The sequence below is a fragment of the Petaurus breviceps genome, unplaced genomic scaffold (assembly GCF_028583685.1).
Source record: "Petaurus breviceps papuanus isolate PSGF00001 unplaced genomic scaffold, PetGlider_PUasm1.0 339, whole genome shotgun sequence".
Lineage (NCBI taxonomy): Eukaryota > Metazoa > Chordata > Mammalia > Diprotodontia > Petauridae > Petaurus > Petaurus breviceps.
In genome coordinates this window covers 67,638-89,753 of record NW_027186112.1, presented here as the reverse complement: position 1 = coordinate 89,753, position 22,116 = coordinate 67,638, and the positions used below count along the sequence as shown (strand labels likewise).

The 22,116-nt window shown below is 40.4% G+C and overlaps 1 long non-coding RNA gene across 3 annotated transcripts; it reads left to right on the top strand.

Annotated features, from left to right (window-relative positions):
• The first annotated feature begins 455 nt into the window (after positions 1-455).
• Positions 456-21,463, top strand: LOC138167946 (uncharacterized). 3 transcript variants are annotated; one of them, XR_011169999.1, is made up of 4 exons: positions 456-1,212; positions 2,439-2,526; positions 16,537-16,658; positions 17,251-21,463. It is a non-coding gene; the product is annotated as an uncharacterized lncRNA (long non-coding RNA). The 3 variants fall into 3 exon arrangements; XR_011169998.1 differs by lacking the exon at positions 2,439-2,526; XR_011169997.1 differs by lacking the exons at positions 456-1,212; positions 2,439-2,526 and adding an exon at positions 8,481-8,718.
• Positions 21,464-22,116: the final 653 nt, after the last annotated feature.

Sequence of the window (22,116 nt, the reverse complement as noted above, 5' to 3'; positions counted from 1 at the left end):
CAGGGCGGGGGAGGAGGGGAGGAGAACCCGAGGAGAGAAGGGCCGGAGACGGCCTGGGGTGGGCAGCCTGGGCCAGCGGGCACCAGGGTCACCAGCTCCCCCCACCTGCCCCACCCTTAGACGGCGGGAGGGCAGATGCTGGAGACCCAAAGACCCGCTCTCCATGAGGCCACAGTGGCGAGCTGCCCTGGCCGGAAGTGCGTGGGGAAGGGGCCGCCTCCCCGACCACCGAGCCGCAGGCCGCCATTCCTTCCCACAGCGGATATCCGGGAGTGCTCTAGGAATCGGGATGACTGCTCTCGATGGTCGGGGGATTCATTTCTGAGGGAGCCAGGAACCGCTTCCCATGCTGCTTTGAAGTGCACTGTGGCTCCTTGCTGTGTCACTTGTCATATATGTGTGTATACACATATGCATATATGTCACTGCTAGGCCTATACCCCGAAGAAACTGAAGAACAGGAACCATATGTGCAAAACATTTACCGACGGCTCTCTTTTGTAACATCAAAGAACTAGAAACTAAAGGATGCCAGTAACGGTGATGATGATGACGACGACAAGTAGTGCTCACTGGGGATGGCTGCACCAATAAGGGTATATGACTGTAATGGAGTAGTCTTCTCCCAAGAAAGGATGAAAACCGGCCCGCTAGATGGCGCAGTGAATAGAGCATTGCAACTGGAGTCAGCAGGACCTGCGTTCAAATGTGACCTCAGACGCTTGACACGGAACTAGCGGTGTGACCTTGGGCAAGTCACTTAACCCCAATTGCCTTGCCTTCCCCCCTCCAAAAAAAAAAAAAAGAAATGATGAAAGGACCAGACTTCAAATCAGCATCAGACACTACTAGCTGTAAGACCCTTAAGTCACAACCCCAATTGCCTCGCCAAAAGAAAAGATATGATGAAAAGAATGGCATTAGTGAAAATGTAGAAGGATGTGTATGGACTGAAGAATGAAGTGAGCAGAATAAGAACAGTTTCTAGAGTAACAACAACATTGTAAAAACAAGTTGTGAAAACATTAAGAACTGATAAATGAAATGACCAGCGGTGATTGCAGAGGACTGAGGATGAAGTTTGCTATCCATCTCCTAACAAAGAGAGATAATTGACCTTGGGTGCAGAATAAGATGTGGTTCTGGGTGTGGCCATTGAGGGAATCTGGCATGACTATGAATTTTTGTAACAGGGGATCCACAAAGGTCAAGGTAGGAGGGAGAGAAAATAAGAAATTGGTAATAATTTTTTTCTATTTTAAAAGTATTTTTCTGTCTCCTTAGATAATTCCTATTTTCTCCAGCCTGTGGGTCTCCCTTAACCTTCAATCCTGGAAACTCTAATCTTTTCTCACAAACCTTACCAACTCAAGGTGCCTAACTAATCAAATACACAAAGAAGTTCCTCTAACTCATTGTTTACCAAACTAGACTATGCTACACTATGGTAAAATATCTAAATCCCTCCTAACAAAATGTTCTGCTTTTCACAGTTAGTCAATAAACATATATTAATTACTGTGTTGGGTGGTGTGCTAAGTTCTGAAGAAATTCTATGAAGACAAAAAAAACAATCTTTGCTTTCTAGGAGCTCACAGATTATTGAGAGAGATAAGCTGAGAGAAGGGAGAAGGAAAGGGAATTAGCATTTATTAAGAGTCTGTTATGTGCCAGGCACATACAGTTAATAAGATGAAAGACAGTACCTGACCTCAAGGAGCTTACACTCTTTTTTGGTATTTTAATATTTTTTCCCAATTAAATATAAAACCAATTTTTAACCATTAAAAAATAATTTTGAGTTTCAAATTCCCTCCCACCTTCCCTCCCCTCCTTTGTGATTGAGAAGGCAAGCAGTTTGATAAAGGTTATACATGTGCAGTCATGCAAAACAGATTTACCTATTAATCATATTGTGAAAGAAAAAAATAAAGTTTTTAAAAAGTAGTTTGTATCTACATTCAGATTCCAACAGTTCTTTCTCTGGCTGTGGATAGCATTTTCCATGTGCTATCCACAGCCAGAGAAAGAACTGTTGGAATCTGAATGCAGATCAAAGCATCCTATTTTCACTTTCTGTATTTTTTATAGTTTTTTTCTTTTGTTGTGTTTCTTTTTTTAGAACATGAGTAATATGGAAATATGTTACATGACTGCACATATATAATCTACATTAAATTGCTTACTGGAGGAGGGGAGGAGGGAGAAAAATTTGAAACTCAAAATGTTATAAAAAATGAATGTTTAAAAATGTAACATTAAAAAATCATTCCAAAGATAAAATAATACAATTTTTAAAAACCCCACTATTGCTGTTACTGTGTGCAGTGTTCAAGGGGCTTACAATCTAAAAGGGGAGAGCACACAAAAAGAAGTAGGAAAGGGGCAGGAATAGAGGGTAGAGTTCTGAACTCCTCCCATTGCATTCCTTTATAAAGGGAAGAAACTGGATTTTCAGCTCACTTCACTTTGTATCTGCTGCTCTGTCTGATTTCAACTCCATGGAAAGAGATGCTTCCAAACCAGGTAGGCCTTGGTGTTCTCCTCTCCCTTGCAATGCCTGCTTTCCTATCTCCTTTTGTGCATTGTCTCCTCCTATAGAATGTAAGTTCCTTGAGGACAGGAACTTTTTATTAATTGTATTCCCAGCGCTGGGCAGCTAGGTGGCACAGTGGCTAGAGTCCCAGGCCTGGAATCAGAAAGACTCCACTTCCTGAGTTCAACTCTGGCCTCAGACACTTACTAGCTGTGTGACCCTGGGCAAGTCACTTATCCCTGTTTGCCTCAGTTACCTTATCTGTAAAGTAGGCTGAAGAAGGAAATAGCAAGCCACTCCAGTATCTACCAAGAAAACACCAAGGGGTCACAAAGAGTCAGACATGCCTGAAAAAGTGACTAAAACCACAAAATCCCAAGCACTTTGCATGGTGCCTGGTACACAGTAGGCACTTAATAAAATGTTGATTGAATTGAAGGTGCATCTTGTTCTGTAGCGCAGCAGATGCTTAATGAAAATATTAAGGAAAGTCTTTTTTGTAGAAGGTGGGATTTTAGCTGGGACTTGAAGGAAGCCAGGAGATGAAGATGAGGAAGAAAAGGATTCCAGGCATGGGGACCATCGAGGGAACAGCAAGGATGCTAATAGCAGAGCACATGGAGAGGGAGTAAGGTGTAAGACTGGAGGGGTCAGGTTATGAAAAGCTTTACAAGCCAAACCAAGGATTTTCTATTTGATCCTGGAGGCAATATGGAGCCAGTGAAGTTCATTAAATAGGGAGCTGACATATCCAGATTTATGCTTTAGGGAAGTCAATTTGACAGCTGAGTGCAGGATGGATTGGAACAGCAAGAGACTTGAGTCAGGGAAATCAAGGCAATGTATGAGGCAATGAGGGTCTGCACCAAGCTGGTGTCAGTATCAGAGGAGAGAAGTGGGTACATATGAAAAATGCTAAGAAGGTAGAATCTACAAGACCTTGACAATAGATAGGAGTTAGTAGTCCAGGATGACACCTAGGTTGCAAGTTTGGATAACTAGGAAAATGATGGTATTCTCCTAAGTAATAGGGAAGCTAGGAAGAGGTATGCATGGGGCTACGGGGAAGATAACAAGTTCAGTTTGGGACATGTTGAGTTTAAGATGTCGATGGGACATTTCAAGACGTCCAATAGGCAGTTGAAGATGTGACTAGAAATCAGCAGAGCTTAGGGCTGGACAAGTAGACTTGAGAATCATCACCTAGAAGTGATAACTGAATCTATGAGAATATAGATCACCAAGTGAAATGGTATGTAGAGAGAGAAGAGGGTCCAGGAAAGAGCTCCCTGAGAGACACCCACTCTTAGCAGGCATAATCTGGATGAATATCCAGCAAAAGAAATGGTCAAAGAGCAGCCAGAAGGAGAAGCAGGATAGGTTAGTGTCCCCAAAACTTAGATAGAAAATATTATCAAGGAGAACAGTGATCTTTATCCAAGGCTACAGAGAGCTCAAGGATGAGAAAAGGCCATTAGATTTGTTAATTAAGGGGCAGCCAGGTGGCTCAGCGAGTAAAAGCACCGGCCCCAGTGTTGGGATGACCTGGGGATTGAATCCAGGCTCAGATACTTAGCACCACATCCAGAAATAACTGGCCGTGTAACCTTGAGCAAGTTACTTAACCCCAATTGCTTTAAAAAAATAAAAAGATTTGTCAATTAAGAGATCATTTGTAACTTTGGAGAAAGCAATTTCATGCTGAATGATGAGGTTAGATGCCAGACTGAAGAGAGTGAAAGAGGGGAAGTATTAATTATAGTCTTCTCAAGTTTAGTCACAGGAGATGTGGGATGTAAGCCACTGGGCTTACATGGATGGCATGGATGGATCAAGTGAGGGTTTTTTGGAGGATCAGGGACACATGGGCATAGGAAAGCAGCAGAATATAGGAAAAGAATGAATATAAGAGAGAGTGGAGAAGATGAGTGTACAATTTACTGGAAAAGATAGGATAAAACAGGATCCTTATGCATGTATAAGGTTTTGCCTTATCAAAGAGAAATTACACTTCTTCATTTGAGAAGGGGAGAAGGCAGAAATAGTAGCAAAAGGCATCTGGGTGATGTAAGATGAGGGAAGAAGAGGCAGCTCTTGAAGAATGGCTTCAGTTTTTTCAGTAAAACATGAGGAAATGTTCTCAGCTGGGGTGGCTGTAAGGGGAGCTCTGAGGATGGATGACAAGGTTTGGAAAACTACCATGTTGATTTAGAGAGTGAGTTAATTAGCAAAGTATTAAAGGATTGTTTTTTTGCAATGAGAGCCTAGTTGGGACTATGTTGTTGTTCATCCTTCATTTTTTGAAGAGGACCAATGGCAAGAGAGATAGTTAGGTACTATGGTCTTGTCTTGGGCTAGATAGATGATGTGATTGTGGTTGAGTCCAAGAACACACCTTTTTCTGTGGAAATGAATCTGGGAGCAGTTGCTGGGATCCCATCATATGGACACACCTGCCATTTCTGTGGGAACTAAGAGTTCAGGGATATACCTGTTGTTGTAGTGAGCAGTGAGGCATATGTGAAGAAGTTAGGACATTGGCAGGGGGACTAGGTAGATACAGTGGGGCTTGTAATGAAGTTAGAAAAGTGGGGCTGAGGCCAGCTTTATTAGGATTCCATCACTAGGAGATAGGTGCTATTATTATCCCCATTTTACAGTTCAGGAAACACAGACAGAGGTTGAGTTACTATTCAAGAAGATACAAGTGGTAAATATTTGAGGTCAAATTTAAATTCAGGTCTTTCTGACTCCAAGTCTAGCATTCTATATACTGTACCACCTAGTTTCCTGGAGTGATGGCCTGGGGAAAAAAATAGGTAGAAGGATTGGAAGTCACAGTGAGGACAAAGAATAGGGTTTGGGGCTGCAAGGCAGAGAGAGAGCTGGAACAGCCACAGATTATGATCAGTAAAGGAAATTTCAGGGTTTGTGAACATGTAAGTAGAACATTTGTGGGTGACAGCAAGATCAAGCATATGACCCTTTCTGTGTATAGCTGAGGTGGGATGGAGTGGGGCATGGAAATTAATAAATTGAGGAACTAGGAAGTCAAGGTGTTTGAGGGAGTATCATAATGTATGATGAAATTCCCCCATCATGTATGATAAAAAAGAAAGAAGAGTGTCCTGGAGGTGAGTCAACAGCAATTACCAAAATTCTGATTGGGTGGTGGTTATGGAATGAAATATGGAACTTCAAAGGAGGTCACTGAACGATGGTGATAGTGGATGAACCTGCAAGTGGTAAAGGAGCAAAGAGTCTTCCAACCACTTTCCCTTGAACAGTGAATCAAGGGTAATGAGTGAAAGTGCAACCAGTGCTGGAAAGGGTGACCAGGAATACTGTCATGAGGGACCCAGGTCTCAGGGAAAGCCAAAAGAGTGGGAAATGAAAAATATTAAGATGACACCAAGTTTGTTACCTATGGAACAAGCACTCCAGAGAGCACAGTGAAAGGGATGGGTAGATTTAGAGTAGGACATTGGGTTGAGGGGAATGAGAAAAAGATAGCAGGCACTAGAAGTCAGAGAAGATGGTTTGAATAATGACAAACCAAGGATTCAGCATCACTTGGATGGAGAAGGCATAACAAGGTATAAGTTTGTTAATCACTGACAGATGAGTTCAGGTGAATGATTTTATATATCAGTAGGGGTTTGACCTTAGGGTATAGTACTGTCAGGGTATTAGGAAGCTCAATCAGGAGAACCGATGGTTTTATCTGTTTTTCCTATAGGGAGGCCAGGCCAGGAGATAGGCAGAGGGAGCTCAGCCTCTGAGCAGCTATTCTCTTTGACTCAATGGGCAGGGACAAGGACCCAGGAAAAAGGATGAAAAGTGGTAGGAAGAATAGGATGCTAGGAAAAGCCAGCTATTTAAATTTATAGGTTTTAAGAATGACCTTTAGGGTCGGCTAGGTGGCGCAGTGAATAGAGCACGGGCCCTGAAGTCAGCTGAATTCAAATTCCAAATCCGGCCTCACACACTTAACACTTACTAGCTGTGTGACCTTGGGCAAGTCACTTAACCCCAAACTGTCCTGCCTTCCCACCTCCAAAAAAGCAAAAAAAAAATGACCTTTAGTAGTAAGGATCTTGTGGACCTTTAAAAAATTTTCAATTTAATACTTGGTGATAGAATTTTTTTTTATGTCTGTGATTGATAAATGATACCTAAGACTTCTAACCATCTGTCCAGTCCTGCATATCCTATTTTCTACATGCCATTCATCTAATCAAAGGTTTATTAAGCACATACTGTATGCAAACCACACTGGTTCTTAATAAATACTCATTAAATGAACAAGAAATTAAAATTTTCAATTAGGTCAGCCCATGGTCATTTGGTTGTTCTTTGAATACTTTTAATTTTTACCTTTCCATCCATTAAGTTGTCATCCAATTCAAATTTCACAGTCATAAACACATAACACCATAGGATAAATGAGTTAGCCCCCAAAATAACTGACTCATATAGAACAAAGGTTAAGATGGACACTGGACACTCGGTAAAACTAGAATTGGAATATTATATTATATTATACTCCCATTTATAGACCTATTAGGATTTCTATTCAGTGGAAATTACAAGGTAATTTCACAATGTAATTTACTTGAAAAAATTAATGAACAATTTTTAAAATTAAAATTTCTTTACATGATGCCCCAATTGATGCTATATAAGTCAAACTTGGAAAAAATATGGCTTCTGCCCTTGAGGAGGATACAACAGTTTATGTGATCACAACCTAAAATGTTTTCTCTGGTCTGACTTCTTCTTTGCCTAAATTCATTACCTTCACAGATTTACTTTGGTGTCAATTTTCTGTTACTGATTTTCTATGGTTTTCTGTCTCTTTGGTGTGAGCTCCTAAGGAAGGTAGTTTCAGATTGACTATTTCAAATTATTTTTCCCCTTTGGGAATTTTTAAAAAATACTCAAGAGGGGCAGCTCGGTGGCGCAGTGACTAGAGCACCATCCCTGGAGTCAAGAGGACCTGAGTTCAAATCTGGCCTCAGACACTTAACACTTACTAACCATGTGACCTTGGGCAAATCACTTAACCCCAACTGCCCCTCCAAAAAAAAAATTCAAGATCTTAATTCTGATCAAATTTTGCTACATATATATCACTCATTGGGTTTATATCTAGTGTGAAATTTCTGATAACTAGTAACATCTTAGCCCTTACTGAAGATTTTCCCACACTATGTTCAAAGGGCTTTCTTCCAATGTTAATTATCAGATGGTTGAAAACATCAGAGCTACTGAATTTTTTTTACCACATACTTTACAATTACAGGGCTTCTCACCAGTATGAATTCTGATGCTAAATTAGATTTTAGCTTCAGGTTTTTCTGAATATTTTCATTCATAGGGTTTCTCTCCAGTATGAACTCTCATATTGAAGGTTTGAACTGCAATTGAAGGATTTTCTTCAAATACTACATTCATAGTTTTTCTTCATTGTAAACTTTCTGATATACAAGATCTGATTCCTAGCTGATGTTTCCCCTCCTTTGTTATACTTATAGGGTTTTTCCTTTGGTATGACTATGTTGATGATTGATGTCATATAGTAAAGCTCCGAAGATTTTCTCACATACTTCATTTATGGGGTTTTCCTCTAGTATGAATTCTCTGATGTCAAATAAATAGTGAATTCTAGTGGGCTTTTTCACATTTATGTCATTCAAATATTTTCTCTGTAGTTTAAATTCTCTGATGACTAATAATGCCCCAGGTTCAATTGAATGCCTTACCACATTTATATGGCTTGATTTTACTATGAATTCTCTGGTGTTGAAGGTTTGCATTTGGATTGAAAGCTTTTCCATAGCTATTATACTCATAGGGTTTATCTCCAGAGTGAATTCTATGTTGCTGTAATGGTTATGGGATTTGAAGATCTTCCATGCCCTTTGAACTTGCTGACATAGCAGGAAGGGGTGGGGCAAGAGGAAGCCAGAGCCAAGCTAGAGTCAGTGTGTGACTGGAAGTGGTGGCTTCAGTGAGAACTCCTTTTTTTTGAGCCACCCAGAATTTCTGTTAAGGAATCCTGCAGAGGACTGCCGGGGATGGGAACTGCAGGGAGGGGGAAGGGGGCAGAGCTGCTGGGAGTGAGCTACATGGACGCTGAGCAGTTATCATGAATGAAGAGAGGAGGACCATTGCCAGAGGTAGCCTGTTCTGTTTTGAAGGCTTGAGAATGTGGGTGTTTACTGCATTAACTATGTGTGATAACACTATAATTACTGTGATGGCTTTGATTTTCTGGTTTTGGGACTCAGTTTTCTGGTATTTGAATAAATGTTCTAGCTTTGTCCCCCATGTAGAGAGCCTTTTATATTTTGTGATTAATAACCATATCCGCATATTTATAGTTATAGTAGGCATTGTGAATACTGCATTTTTGATACAGATGCTGAAGAAGGTATGAGTAGCAAATGAAGACTTTTCTACATATTTTACAATTCATAGGGTTTTTCTCCACCATGAACGCTCTGATAGAGGATAAGATCTGAATCCTTAATGAAGGCATCCCCACATTCCCTGCATTTATAGGATTTTCCTCCAATGAATTCTCTGATGCTTAATTAGTAATGAGCTTTGATTAAAGGCTTTTCTACACTTTTCACATTCAAATGGTTTTTCCCCAGTATGAATTCCATAATATTCAATAAGAACTGCATTCCTACTGAAAGCATTACCACATTAATTGCATTTATAGGGTTTCTCTCAAGTATGAAATCTCTAATGTTGATGAAGACCTGTATTTTGATTTGAAGGCTTTATCACATTCAAAAGGTTTTTCTCCAGCATCAATTCCATGATGTTGGGAAAGATGAAAACTCTGACTAAAGATTTTTCCCACAGGCAAATTTTTTGGGGAAAGAGGGATAAAGGGATGAAGAGAGGAGGGGGGAAGGGATGAGAATGAACCTACGGCTCCCATACTAGAGACTTTAATTCTACCTGCACCAGGAGAAGATAGAGAGGGGAGAGGAAGGAATGGGGGGATGGGGGGACCTGGTTTGGGGAGGAGCAAGGTGAGAGGAGGGAGGTAGGGACCGAGCCAAGCTGAAGGCCATGGCTTGGTGCAAGGACTCTCTGCCCTTCTCTGGCCTGCCCAGGGCATGTACACAGTTATAGTCTGGCCTCAGCCAGGGCTCTGCCTCAGTTTCTCTTATTATAAGTTTCGGCCTTGCCCCAAGGCTGCTGCTGCTGCTGGTGCTCCCCGGGGATGCTCTAGGAACCATGGAAGACTCGGCCTCGGTGGTCGGTCAGGCTGCATTCTATTAGGAAGGGAAGGTTAAAACTGAGATAAGTAGCAGGGAGGAAGGAGGATGGCTAGGAGGCCACTGACTGTCTCCAAGGCTGGGAAGCCCCCTGCATCCTGGCTTTCCTGCAGATGCTGCTCAAGTCACACCTTCTGCTAGAGGCCTTTCCTTAGTCCCTCCCACTGCTGCGGGCCCCTTCCCCTCTGAGCCCTTACTAGACTGGGAGCTCCTTGAGGGCAGGCACAGGGTTTTGTTTGTTTGGGTTTTTTTTGGCTTTTCCTTGTATCCACAGTTTGTAGTAAGCCTCTAATAACTGTTTATTGACCAACTGACCAGGGAGTGGTTGGAGAATCACTGAATGTCTGAGCTGGAAGGAACCTCTCTTTAGTCCTCCCCCCGGCCCAAACCTTGGGAGAGCAAAACTTTCCAAATTCCAGGAATCCTTGCAGATGCAAGCCATTCTGCCACCTCTGGGGGAATTAGACTTGCTTTTCTCTTTCCATGCTCATCCCCCAAAATAATGTAAGTTCCTGGAGGAAAAGAACTGTTAGTTTTTGTCTTTGTATCCATAATGACTAGTGCAGGACCTGACACATTCTAAGTGCTTAATAAATATTTGCTGACTTGAATAGAATAATTCATCTTTATCTATTGTTTCAAGATTCATAAAACTGTATAATCACAACAGAGAGTTGAGTAGTTGAGGCACTATCCCTATTCTGCAGAACAGAAAAACTTCAAGTGAAGGGTCACCCCTCTCTGGATAAGGTCCAGTATGTCGATGTCTTTCCTAAAGCAGTAGAATTGATTGATTAGTATGGGAGTGACAGATATGTCCTTTGACCCAGAAATACCACTGTTAAGTCTTTCCCAAGTCATAGGACACATCAAAAGTGTTGAGGGTATTGCAGAACTATTTTGTTTCTCTGCCCAGTACACAGATTTATTGCCTTTCCAGGCACCTACAGAAAGAACAGGCCAAGCAACTATTGTTGGCCTTTGCAGGATGCCAGAGAGCAGGAAAGAGATACAGAGCTAGAAAAGTACAAATGCCTGTCATAATCCAGAGGACTACAGATTTTTGAAGTTAGAAGGGACCTCTGAGATCAACAATTCTAATTCCTGATATGTAAGGAAACAGAACCAAAGAGATTATATGACTTATAATCACAAAATGATTCAAGAGGCCAAGTCAGGACTAGAACCCAGATCTCTAGATATGCAATTCACTGCTCCTTCCTTTTAACCACACTGCCCTATCACACTGTAACAGGCTACTCTTTCATGAATTCTTGTGCTGAATAAGATGTGAGCTCCAATTAAAGCCTTTCCTACATTCAGTGTATTCAAAGGCTTTTTTCCACTGTGGATTCTCTGATACTGAAAAGAGCCTGAAAATACTCTTGAAGGCTTTTCCACATTCATCACATTCATAAGGCATTTTTTCCAGAATGAATTCTTTGATGTTCATTCATTAAGCAATGAGTTTTGACTGAAAGCTTTTCCACATTCATAGGGTCTCTCTCTATTGTGAAATCTCTAATATTTAACAACATCTGAGCTTCCACCAAAGGCCTTCCCACATTCTTTATACTCATAAGGTTTCTCTTCTGTATGAATTCTCTGATGTTGAACAAATCCAGACCATAATTTAAAGGCTTTCCCACAGCCATTACATTAAAAGGGTTTCTCTCCAGTATGAAATCTTTGAAGTTCAACAGCATCAGGTTGGCAGTTAATTGTTTGTTCACATTTATCACACTCTTAAAGTTTGTCTCTAGTATGAATTCTCTGGTACTTAACATCTGAACTTCAGCTGAAGGCTTTTCGAGATTCATTAAATTTGTTGGTGTTGTCTGCAGGGATGTTGCCTCTCATCACCATAATGGGGTGGTTGTCAAAATTTCTTAAATAGTTTTCATGAATTCAAGAGATTTCTAGAACCTGTGTGTAGGGCAAACCATGTTTGTGTTGTTACTCTTGAACAAAATGCTTTATGTCCCTGTTTTGCTAAGAGGAACCCATCCCTCCTGGTTCTTGGTTAGTGAGAGTAACCTCAGGCATTTGTAGAGTGATTGTTTAAAAAAATGGAATTTAATCGGTATGCAATAAGTTGCGGCCATTTCCCTGTTTACTAATGTCACCTCTGCACCTCACTGAGGGGACTGCCCCCTACTGCTTTTGCGTCGCACATGAAGGACTGCCCTTCATGCTATTTAGAGTGTAACAATCCAAAGAAAGACTGGGGTCTTTTCTGCGGATTGAAGGGGGGAATGAGAAAGTTGATTCATTGAGGACCCCTACTCTATTCCAGTTAGTATTAATCAATTTGATATGATGGGGGTAGTGATTTAAATTCTGTATATTTGGCCCCAGGGCTGTGAGCTGCAGATGGTAAGATCACTTGCATAATCATAGGAAGCTAGCTAGAGGTCCTCCACCCTTGTTTCTCCTTGTCATGGTGACCAAGTCCAATGTGGCAGAGGTGACTCAACTATATGAAAAGTCTCCCAACATTATTTTTGTACCTCTGGACCCTTTTCTCTTGTCCAACATGAGCAGGGGTCCATCTCATGACCATTTTACGACCACCTAGATAGTGGAGATGCCCTATGCTTCACCCATCTTATGACCACCTAGTCAGAGGAAATATTTCCTGCCTTGCCTAACCCATTACTCTGCTGATATATTGTTTTGCTTATTTTAGCCTATGTATCATATGCCAACCAATGGAATTATTCTATATTTGGTATTGCTGTCTAAATATATAACCCTATAAAAATAGGGCCTTGGAAGGAGGGTACATTTCAGATTGTGAGGAAGATCTGAGGTCCAGTTCATTAGAGAGGACCATGTACCCTTTACTAAAGTGCCATTGGCTCAGAGTTCTGCCTTAGTCTCTCTTATTATAGGTTGGATAATTTTTATTCCCACAGTCATTATACAAAATACAGAATAAAATCAAGTACAAAAAATTAATTACAAAAATGGAGACAATATCAATTTGATTTTCTCATTTTGAATTAAACTCCAATATCCTCGAGAATTCAACAAATAGACTGTACTAGTACTCTAGCATTATTACAAATAGAACTGTTGCCCCATAATGCTTAGACATAACATTAACCCACAATATTTTAAAATGAATTTTTAATAGATATCACCAGGCTGACTATTTATAATGTCCAAACTAGATAAATTGAAAAGCTTTCAAAATACAGAGACCTAGTAGGAGAAATTAAAACAATGTGGGAAGAAACAGTATGGAATAGAGGATGGAAAGCTGACCTTAGACTCAGGATGATGTAGATTCAAGCTTTACCTTTAACACAAACTGACTGTATAACCCTAGGCAAGTAACTTAACTATTCAGTACAACAGGTAACACTCTAAGAACAAAAGTTGCCAAGACATTGCTAGAGGAAGTCCTTCACAGAAAGCTCCCTAAATCAATGAAATCACAGTTTGGCAATAAAATAAAATGTAAATAAACATGTGGAAACACAACAAGGTGTAAAGTCAAGCACAAGCAGCTTTCCAGAGGACTGCTGCTGTGAACAGCTTTCAAGGTTCTGATTATATAGTATAGTGAACTCTCTATTCAGTAACAAACTAAGACAAAACATCCACAGAAAATCAAAATACAGCATTCACAATGTTGTAATTTATTACTAAAATGGCCACACAGTTTTCACCAAAGTGGTCACATAGTTTTGAACAAAGTACATTCATTTAGTAAATCAACCATTTAGTACCTCCTTAATTCAATCATCCTTAAGGAAGCAAGCCTCCTTAATTGACACCAAGTACAAAAGTCAAAGTCTTCCACCCCTAGGACACAATTAAATTACAATATAATAAGTCACTACTAGGTACCCTCTTAAGGGGTAGTAGAAAGTACAAAGGCCATCCATCCCTTGGTCATAAGTAAGTTATAATCCTATCATTCAGCATTAAATACCCAAGAAGAGGTTTTTCCATCTTGACTTGAGGCAGGCTTTCAGCTTCCATGGTTCCTCTTCCATGGTCCCAGCTCCTGCCTGAATCTAACCAACTGCCACCTGAGTTCAAAGGCAGACTGCTCCCAGTTCCTTGTCCAGCTCTCCATGCTGTTCCTGCTCCATATTGAAGCTCACAGTGTCCAGTCCACCCCGAATCCCTCACAGTCTCTGTTCCTGGGAAGACAAAGTTCAACAAAGCCACAACAACATTCACACACATTGCTGGCATCCTCACCGATTCACTTTCTGCCTCTGGAATCAACCCAAAACAGACAGAAAAAGTACCGGCACCACAGTCATGCTTCTTCAGGTCTCGGTAGCTCTGACTGGCCCTCATAAGTCCTCAGATCCTGGCAGTTCGCTCTTTCTCAGCAGTTCTGGCTCCTGGCAGTTCTCTCTCTCTCTCTTTCAGCAATTCTTGTTCCCAGCAGTTCTTTCTCTCTCTCTCCAGCAGTAGCTGCTCTACCTCTATGATGCCCGCTCCCAGAAGTTCTATCTCTCTAGCTTGGGCTTTTCTTTATATAAGATATTAGCTCCTCTCTGTTTGCCCCTTCCTGTTACAACAGGAAGTTTGTCTCACTGTGGGATTCACAAGTTCTGGATCTTAATACTTAACACAATCATGAACTTGGAACTAAGTGCTAAGTACCTGTTAGCTTGCCAATACAAGCAGATCTTCAAATTCCATTACTATTATACAAGGTATGTGTCATACTTTTTCATCTTGTCTGCTACTGGTATTGTCCCATAGATGTTTTCAATAAGTCTACAGAAAAAGAGCTTAAATATCAATATTCTTATTCAATTACAAAATGTTGTCATTTTATTTGTGCAGTAGTTCACAGGGCATTAAACATAAAGGAATAATACTAAAATAATGACTTGCCCTTGAACTGTTTCTATATGAACTCCATCCAAAAAGATGAGTAGAAATCAAGATAGCAATAATAACATAAGGGTAGGGGACAGATGAGTCAATCAATCCTAAAATCATCCTACCACACAACTCAACCAGGTAAGAATGCTAAATAAATTAAACAAAGACCTTAGATTATAGGCAAAGAGTCCTTGATCAATTCTGAAATCTTTGAAAGTTATTGGATGAAATAGTGACATTGCATAGGATATTTGATTGAGGATTGGATTAGTTGAGGAGACTGGATCGTTTTTTGTGGGGCTTATATAAAAACAATAAGCTAGCTTGGAACTAAGCTTTTGAGTACCTGGAAACTTAGTGGTGAAAGCCTTCCAGTCAAGCCCCTAAGAAGTAATCATTTTGGGGTGAAAAGAGAAAAGAATACTCTGGCCTTCATCCTTGACAAGAGGCAGACAATGTGAACTTTAGAGGACTAGAGATTTCTAGCTATCCTATCAGTGTCTTCAGAATAGTTGATACAGTTATCTTCATTGGGAGGTAAGGTCAAACTAGATATACTAAGGAAAGGCAGCTTCAAGATTCTACAAGGAGCCCAGTAGAGAAATGACACCATGCCTAAGGGGAACTTCATGGGTACCCAGGAAGGGGAGAAAAGAACTTCTGGAAACCAAGGACTATAAGTTACCACCTTACTACCTCTAAACCTGAGTCTACTTTCAAAAGGTCTTTATGTATACTTATCAGAGAATAAATCCACAGACTTCTGAGGGGGGAGTATTTTGTCAATCATTCTTACCATACTGCCTCAGTCAATAACATCCTTTAAAAATTTTTTTTCCAGTTCTGAATTCTCTCCATCCCACTTCCACATCTCCACACATTGAGAAAGCAAGAAAAACAAACCCCTCTACAAATAGGTATAGTTATACAAAACAAAATCCCCAATTAGCCATATAGAAAGGAGAAGAGACGGAAGGGGAAGAGTGGAGAGAAGTAAAAACATTCTTTGAGCTGTACTCTGATTCCATCACTACTCTATCTGGAAGTTGATAGCATGTTTTATCATAAATCCTTTGGAATTTTAGCTGGTCATTGTGTTGATTAGAGTTCCTAAGTCTTTTGGAGTTGATTGTCTTTACAATTTTGTAGTCATTGTATAAATTGTTCTCCCAGTTTCTACTCCCTTCGCTTTTCATCAGTTCTCACAAGTCTTCCTAGCTATTCTGTTACATCTATATACCATAACTTGTCCAGTCATTCACTAACTGATGGGTACCCTCTCAGTTTCTAATTCTTTGCTACCACAAAAAAAAAAAAGCTGATAAAAGTGGTTTTGTACATATAGGTTCTTTTCCTCTTTTTTTGATCTCTTGAAGATATAGATCAAGTAGGTATTGCTGGGTCAAGAATATGCACAGTTTAATAATTTTTTGGGCATAGTTTCAAATTGCTTTCCAGAATGGCTGGACCAGTTCACAACTCCACCAACAGTGCATTAAAATGTCTGCTTTCCCACAGTCCCCCTAGGTTTTGTCATTTTTGTTTTTTTGTCAACTTAGACAATCTGATGAGTTAGGAGTTGTTTCAATGTGCATTTCTCTAATTATTAGTCATTTGGATTTTTTTTTTGGTGTGGCTATTGATAGTTTGGATTTTTTTCCCTCTGAAAACTGCCTATTCATATCCTTTGACCATTTATCAACTGTGAAATAGCTCTTATTCTTATAAAGTAAATAACCTCTTTCTAAATGCTAATTAAATCTGGCAAATATCAACTGATAATCAAAGGGGTGGAGAGGGAAGGAGTTCCATTTATATACACTGTTTTATTTGTTCCAGAAGACAAAGTGGAAGATGAACAAGAGACACCAAACTGGGGTTGGAAAGGGAAAGAGCTATTCCCAGTCTCCATGGCTACCTGCTAGCTACATTGACACCCAGAGAAGACAGACGCTTCCCAGGTATCAAAGCTATTATCTCAGCCCCTCACTGAATGACTGGACTGTGATTTCCATCTTATTCATGACTGTTTCTCATTCACCTATAATCTCTCTGGGTCTCTCCTCCTTTGGTTCTCCCAAGAACTCAGGCCCAAAGGATTTCTCCCTTTCTCCAGTTGGATGGCCATATCCTGCCCAGAAACTGGGGATCTTGCTCACAAGGAATGAACTGGGACCATCTAAATTATCATCCTAACTGGTCTCTGAACCTTCATTTTCTTTAGCCTCTGAGACACCTTATAAAGTTCAGTTTCTTTCTGTTTGACATTCAAGGTCCTCTTGTACCTTAGCCCCAAGTCATTCACTCCAGTCCATCCTACACACTGCTGCTAACATAATTTTCCTTAAGCACAAATCTGATTATCTCAGAGGCAGCTAGATCACACAGCTGAAAGAGGAACCATAATTGTTTTTGTTAGTGTCTATCAGGGGCTGCCTTCTTGACTTGGTAATTTCTTGGGCCATTCTATATTTGGGCTGCAAGCAGTAAATCTTAATGTTCCAGCCAGTAAAAGTCAATTCTCTTTTTAATACAATGGTGCCTTCATTGCAGTGAACCAAGTCTCCTGAATGAGAATGAAAGGAAAGATTAAACAAAAGTCATGGATCAGAGGAAAAATGGTGATGAGGACAGCCAAGTCTGGGGATGAGGAAATGGATGGACAGAGAAGTGAAAGGGCTGAGTTTCATAGTGAAGATCAAAGAAACAGAGCAGCGCTTCTCGATGCTGAAATTGAACATGTATTGCCCAGAAGCTAAGAGAGGGCAGAATGGGGCACGATTCCTGAGCTGCTCTCAGGACTTCCAGCTTTCCAGGGCAACCTATGAGGATTCACAGCTGAGACCTGGTTAAATGAAAAGCACATCAGGGTAAGGAATGTGATTTAGAGATCAAAACTTTAGCACCAGGAACATCCCAGAAGAACTAGGGAAAGTGACCTAGACATGTTCTATCATTCCAAGGGTGACTAGGATTAGTGCAGCAGAGTTGAAACAGATAAAGAAACCAGGAACAAGAGCAAGTTAGATAACCCAGCTGACAAGCAGTTACAAATCTAAATGCATGCTTAACTGATGCACACCAACAGGAAGCTAATAAACCAAGACTTCATAAGGCATAGGAAAAAATATAGAAAAGTTTTCTTAACACTTGCAATCTCATGCTTGGCACATAGAAGGTTTTCAAAAATATTAAAGAATCTTAATCATTGAAAGGAACCTGAGAGATAATCTAGTCCAACTCCATTTTACAGATTAATTTAAGCCCAGAGCAGTAAAGACACTTGCCCAAGGTGTTAATTTAGTGTCAGAGTTTAAGTCTCCCAATCATATACAGTGTGTGTTTTCCACTATACAACATGGGGGGGACCCCTATTTTTTGTCCAAATCCCAGCAGCAAAATTAAGAGACCACAGGTAATGAAGAAGCAAAACTACTAAACAGCTTAGAATGTAAATGTGTTTGTATCTCATTCATTTACATATTAATTCATTCAACAAACACTCCCCAAATACCTAATACATACCAAGAAAGATAGAAAGTTTAGGTAAGACAGAGTACCCATTCTCAAGAAACTTACAATCTTATAAGGGGATGAGACATAAACAGAGTTAGTCAAAATGTTATGAATCATTGAATCTAGGTTTGGAAAGTAAGTCAGAGTCTTTCTAATATCTGGGGTTCTTAACTTTTTTTGTGTGTTACAAACTCCTTGAGCAGTCTGGTGAAGCCTATGGTAATATTCTCAAAATAAAGTTTTTAATGCATAAAAACATACAAAGATCATAAAGGAAACCAATTATATTGAAATACAGGTATCAAATAAAAAAAAATGCTAAAAGACCTAGGTTAAAAACCCTGGATCTAAAGTAAACTAATGTAAACAAGATGACAGATTTAGATCTGAAAGAGACCTCAGAAACCATCTAGATCAACTAATTCTCTCTACACTATCCCCCAAAAGTATTCATTTCTCACTTGAAGACCTCCATAGCTTTCATCTTTTCCACAAGAATAGCACCAAATCAAATACTTTGCTAAAATCTAGGTAAATTAGTCTACAACATTCCCTTAATTTGCCAGTTTAATATCTTCCTTCCTTTAAGACACAGCTCAAGCATCATCTTCTACATGAAACCTTTCCTGGTGCCCCCAACTGCTAGCTAGTGCCCTAGTGCCCTCCCGCCAAGCTACCTTGTATTTAGCTTCTTTGTGTATTTTTGCATTAGCTTTATATGACATATATGTACACACACAAATAATATATTCTTACATCCCCAATTAGAAAGTGATAATAAGAAAAACAAGAAAAAAAATACAATAACCCTGCACAAGAAAAATACTTGCTAGCATTTATATAATTTTTAAGGTATACAAAACATTTTGCAAATATTTTTAATTTATCCTCAAAACCACCCTGTGAGGGAGATGCTATCATTACTCCAATTTTGTAGAGGAGGAAACTGAGGCACAGATTAAATGACTTGCCCAGGGTCATATAGATACTAAGTGTCTGAGTCTGGATTTGAACGCAGGTCTGTTTGACACCAGGTCTAGCATTCTTATCTACACTGCCTCCTAGCTGCCTCTGTAAGTTCCTGACAACGACTGAACTGAATTATTTCATTCTTTGTATTTGTATCCCAGGTGCCTCGCCTGGCACATAGTGGGCATTTCATATTTATTGTATGACTGACAAAGTCATGTTGGCTCTTTGTAATCATCTCCTCCTTTTCTAGATGTTCATTAATCATTTCTTTAATGATACGCTCTAGAATTTTCCCAGGAATTTCAGTCCATACTGCTCTCTCCCTTTCTGAAAGGAAGGATATTTGTTCTTCTCTAGTCTTAAGGTACTTTTCATCTTTCAAATGTTAACAGTTAATCACACAGACACAGACACACCCTCCTTCAGTACCAGAAGATGTAATTCATTTGGGTCAGATGACTTGAATTCATCAAAGGTAATGAAGTGCTTTCTCACAATCACCTTACTTATCAGCTACATGGGCCATTTTGCTCCCTTATTCCCAGTGCAAAGGCCATTCTCCTTGGTAGAAAAACAGAAGCAAAATAAAAATTGAGCAGCTTTGTTTTCTCTTCTTAGTTATCATTCCATCTACTCCCAAGCAGAAGTTTGATCATTCTTCCATACAGCTAGCTCTTCAATCATTCCCCCTTCTCTCCATCACCTCCCCAACCCCATCTTTTAAGTGTCCCAATTTCCTCCAGTCTTCATACAGTCTCCGGTCTCTGAATCTTCTTGGGTACTCTCCGACAACAGAGTAGATACCTTCTCTTAAAAAGCGTAAGAATGTGAAGAATTTCAAATTCAAAATTAACGAACATTTCTTAAGAACATAGTGTATACAGAGCAAATTATCCCTACCTCTGGACTGAGGAATTTGGTTGTTGAAGATAATATGATTCAACTGATCCAATAATAATACTAGCATTTTAAGGTTTGTAAAGCACTTTATATATTGTCCCATTTAAGCCTCAAAAAACCTCTATAAGTTATAGGTATTATAACTTCAAATTTGCAAATGAAGAAACTGGCTAGACAAGTCAAGTGATTTGCCCATGAACGATTGATTCAACAAGCATGTATTAAGCACCGTATACATTATAAGTACTGTGCTAGGTACCTGGGAAAGAAAGAGAAACATGAAACTCTCCTGGCTCTTGAGAAGTTAAGAATTCATTAGAGAGATACATGTACCCAGATGAGTAAATCCAAAGTAATTTCTGGGGATGGGGGAGGGTAAAAAAGCACTAACAACTGGGAAAGGGGAAGGGAGGGGATCAGGAAAGACTGTAGGAGATGCCATCTAAGCTGGGTCTTGAATGAAGCTAGAGATTCCAAGAGGAGGGTGGAAGGGTTGAGGCTGAAAAGAATGTAAGGCATGGGGACAGCTTCTATAAAGGGACCAAAACAGGAGATGGAATGTTGTGTATTGGATACAAGTATGTCTGCTTGTCTTGAATGCAATGTGGGTGAGGAGGAGTAATATGAAATCAGTATGTTGAGCTAGGTTAGAGACAGATTGTAGAAGGCTTTAAATACCAGAAGAATTTGTTTTGCCACAGAATGACAGAGGCAGCATTTTGTTTATTACACCACGTTGACTCTTCAAAAAGTCATTGTACTGAATTTGCAAACTGGGGATTGAGATCGTTCACCAATCTTACACTGAAAGAATGAATCCAAATAGAATTTTTTATCTGTAATTGTGATTTCTTTGATGAGGAGACACTCAGGGGAGAAACCCCATGTATTATTACAGATTAGTAACTGCTGTATAATTTATAAAATAGCCTACAGACATTAAATTCTTTAACAAAATGAGACTGTTGTTGGAATAGAACTAATAGTAGAATCACAGAATTGCTATGTTCTGGTCGTTTATACACTGTAGTCCAAGCCCTTGGTTAACTGCATGAATACCCTATACAACATTCCCTAGAAATGATTATATACTCTCTCCTAGAAGATGGTTCATTCATTACATAAAATGGATATGTGAGTAAATTTAGAATTATCAGTAGTAGTAAAGTAGCAAGCCTTTCCCGTCTTAATTTTAGTGTCTTTCCTGTTATATCGTATTTAACTAGTATATAGCCTGCTCTGTATATATTGCTTGCATGTTGTCTCCCCCATTAAAGTGTAAGCTTCTTGAGGGCAAGGCCTGTCTTTTGTCTCTTTTTGTATCTCAGCGATTAGAATAATAGGCGTTTAATAAATGTTTGTTTATTGCTCTGAAAAACCCGTAGCTCGGTATAAATATGACTCTATGTGAGGCCGGCGGGCCCAGCCCAGCCTGAGTCGGGTCTTCCGCGATCGATTTTCTCCCCGGACTAGGAGAAAAGCGTAGGGCAAGTCCCAGAAGACCGGTCGGGCCAGGGTGGGCAAGGAAAGGGGGCGGGAGATGGGCGTGGGGGGGCGTCAATCAGATAAGTCAGACCACGTGCCCCTGGGGCAGGGAGGGCCCAGCAGAGGTTAGAGAGGGGCGTCTAAGTCCCGGGCTCCAGCTAGGCCACTCTACAAGGTTTCTGCCCTACCTCCTTCCTCCCTCTCAGTAGAGGAAAAGTCGGAAATAAGGAAGTCCCTAGACGGTGACCCATCCCTCCCCCCATCCCCCGGCAGGGCGTGGGAGTAGGGCGGGGCTGGGAGACGCCTGCCACCGAACTGCGGAGGGAAACGGAGACCCCACCAAATCACAGTCACTGACGATGCCCCACCCCCACCCAGAAGCGCTGTGCACTTCCGTTCGGCCCCGCCTCACCGCGTGTTGGACGCTCTAGGAATTCAGGAGGAGCTACGCCCTATGGTCACGCCAGGGGGGCGGGGCAGGGAAGGTGTGAAGAGGGGGAGGGGCAGAAGAAAGAATGTCTCACGTGGTGGCTGCAGCCATTTTTT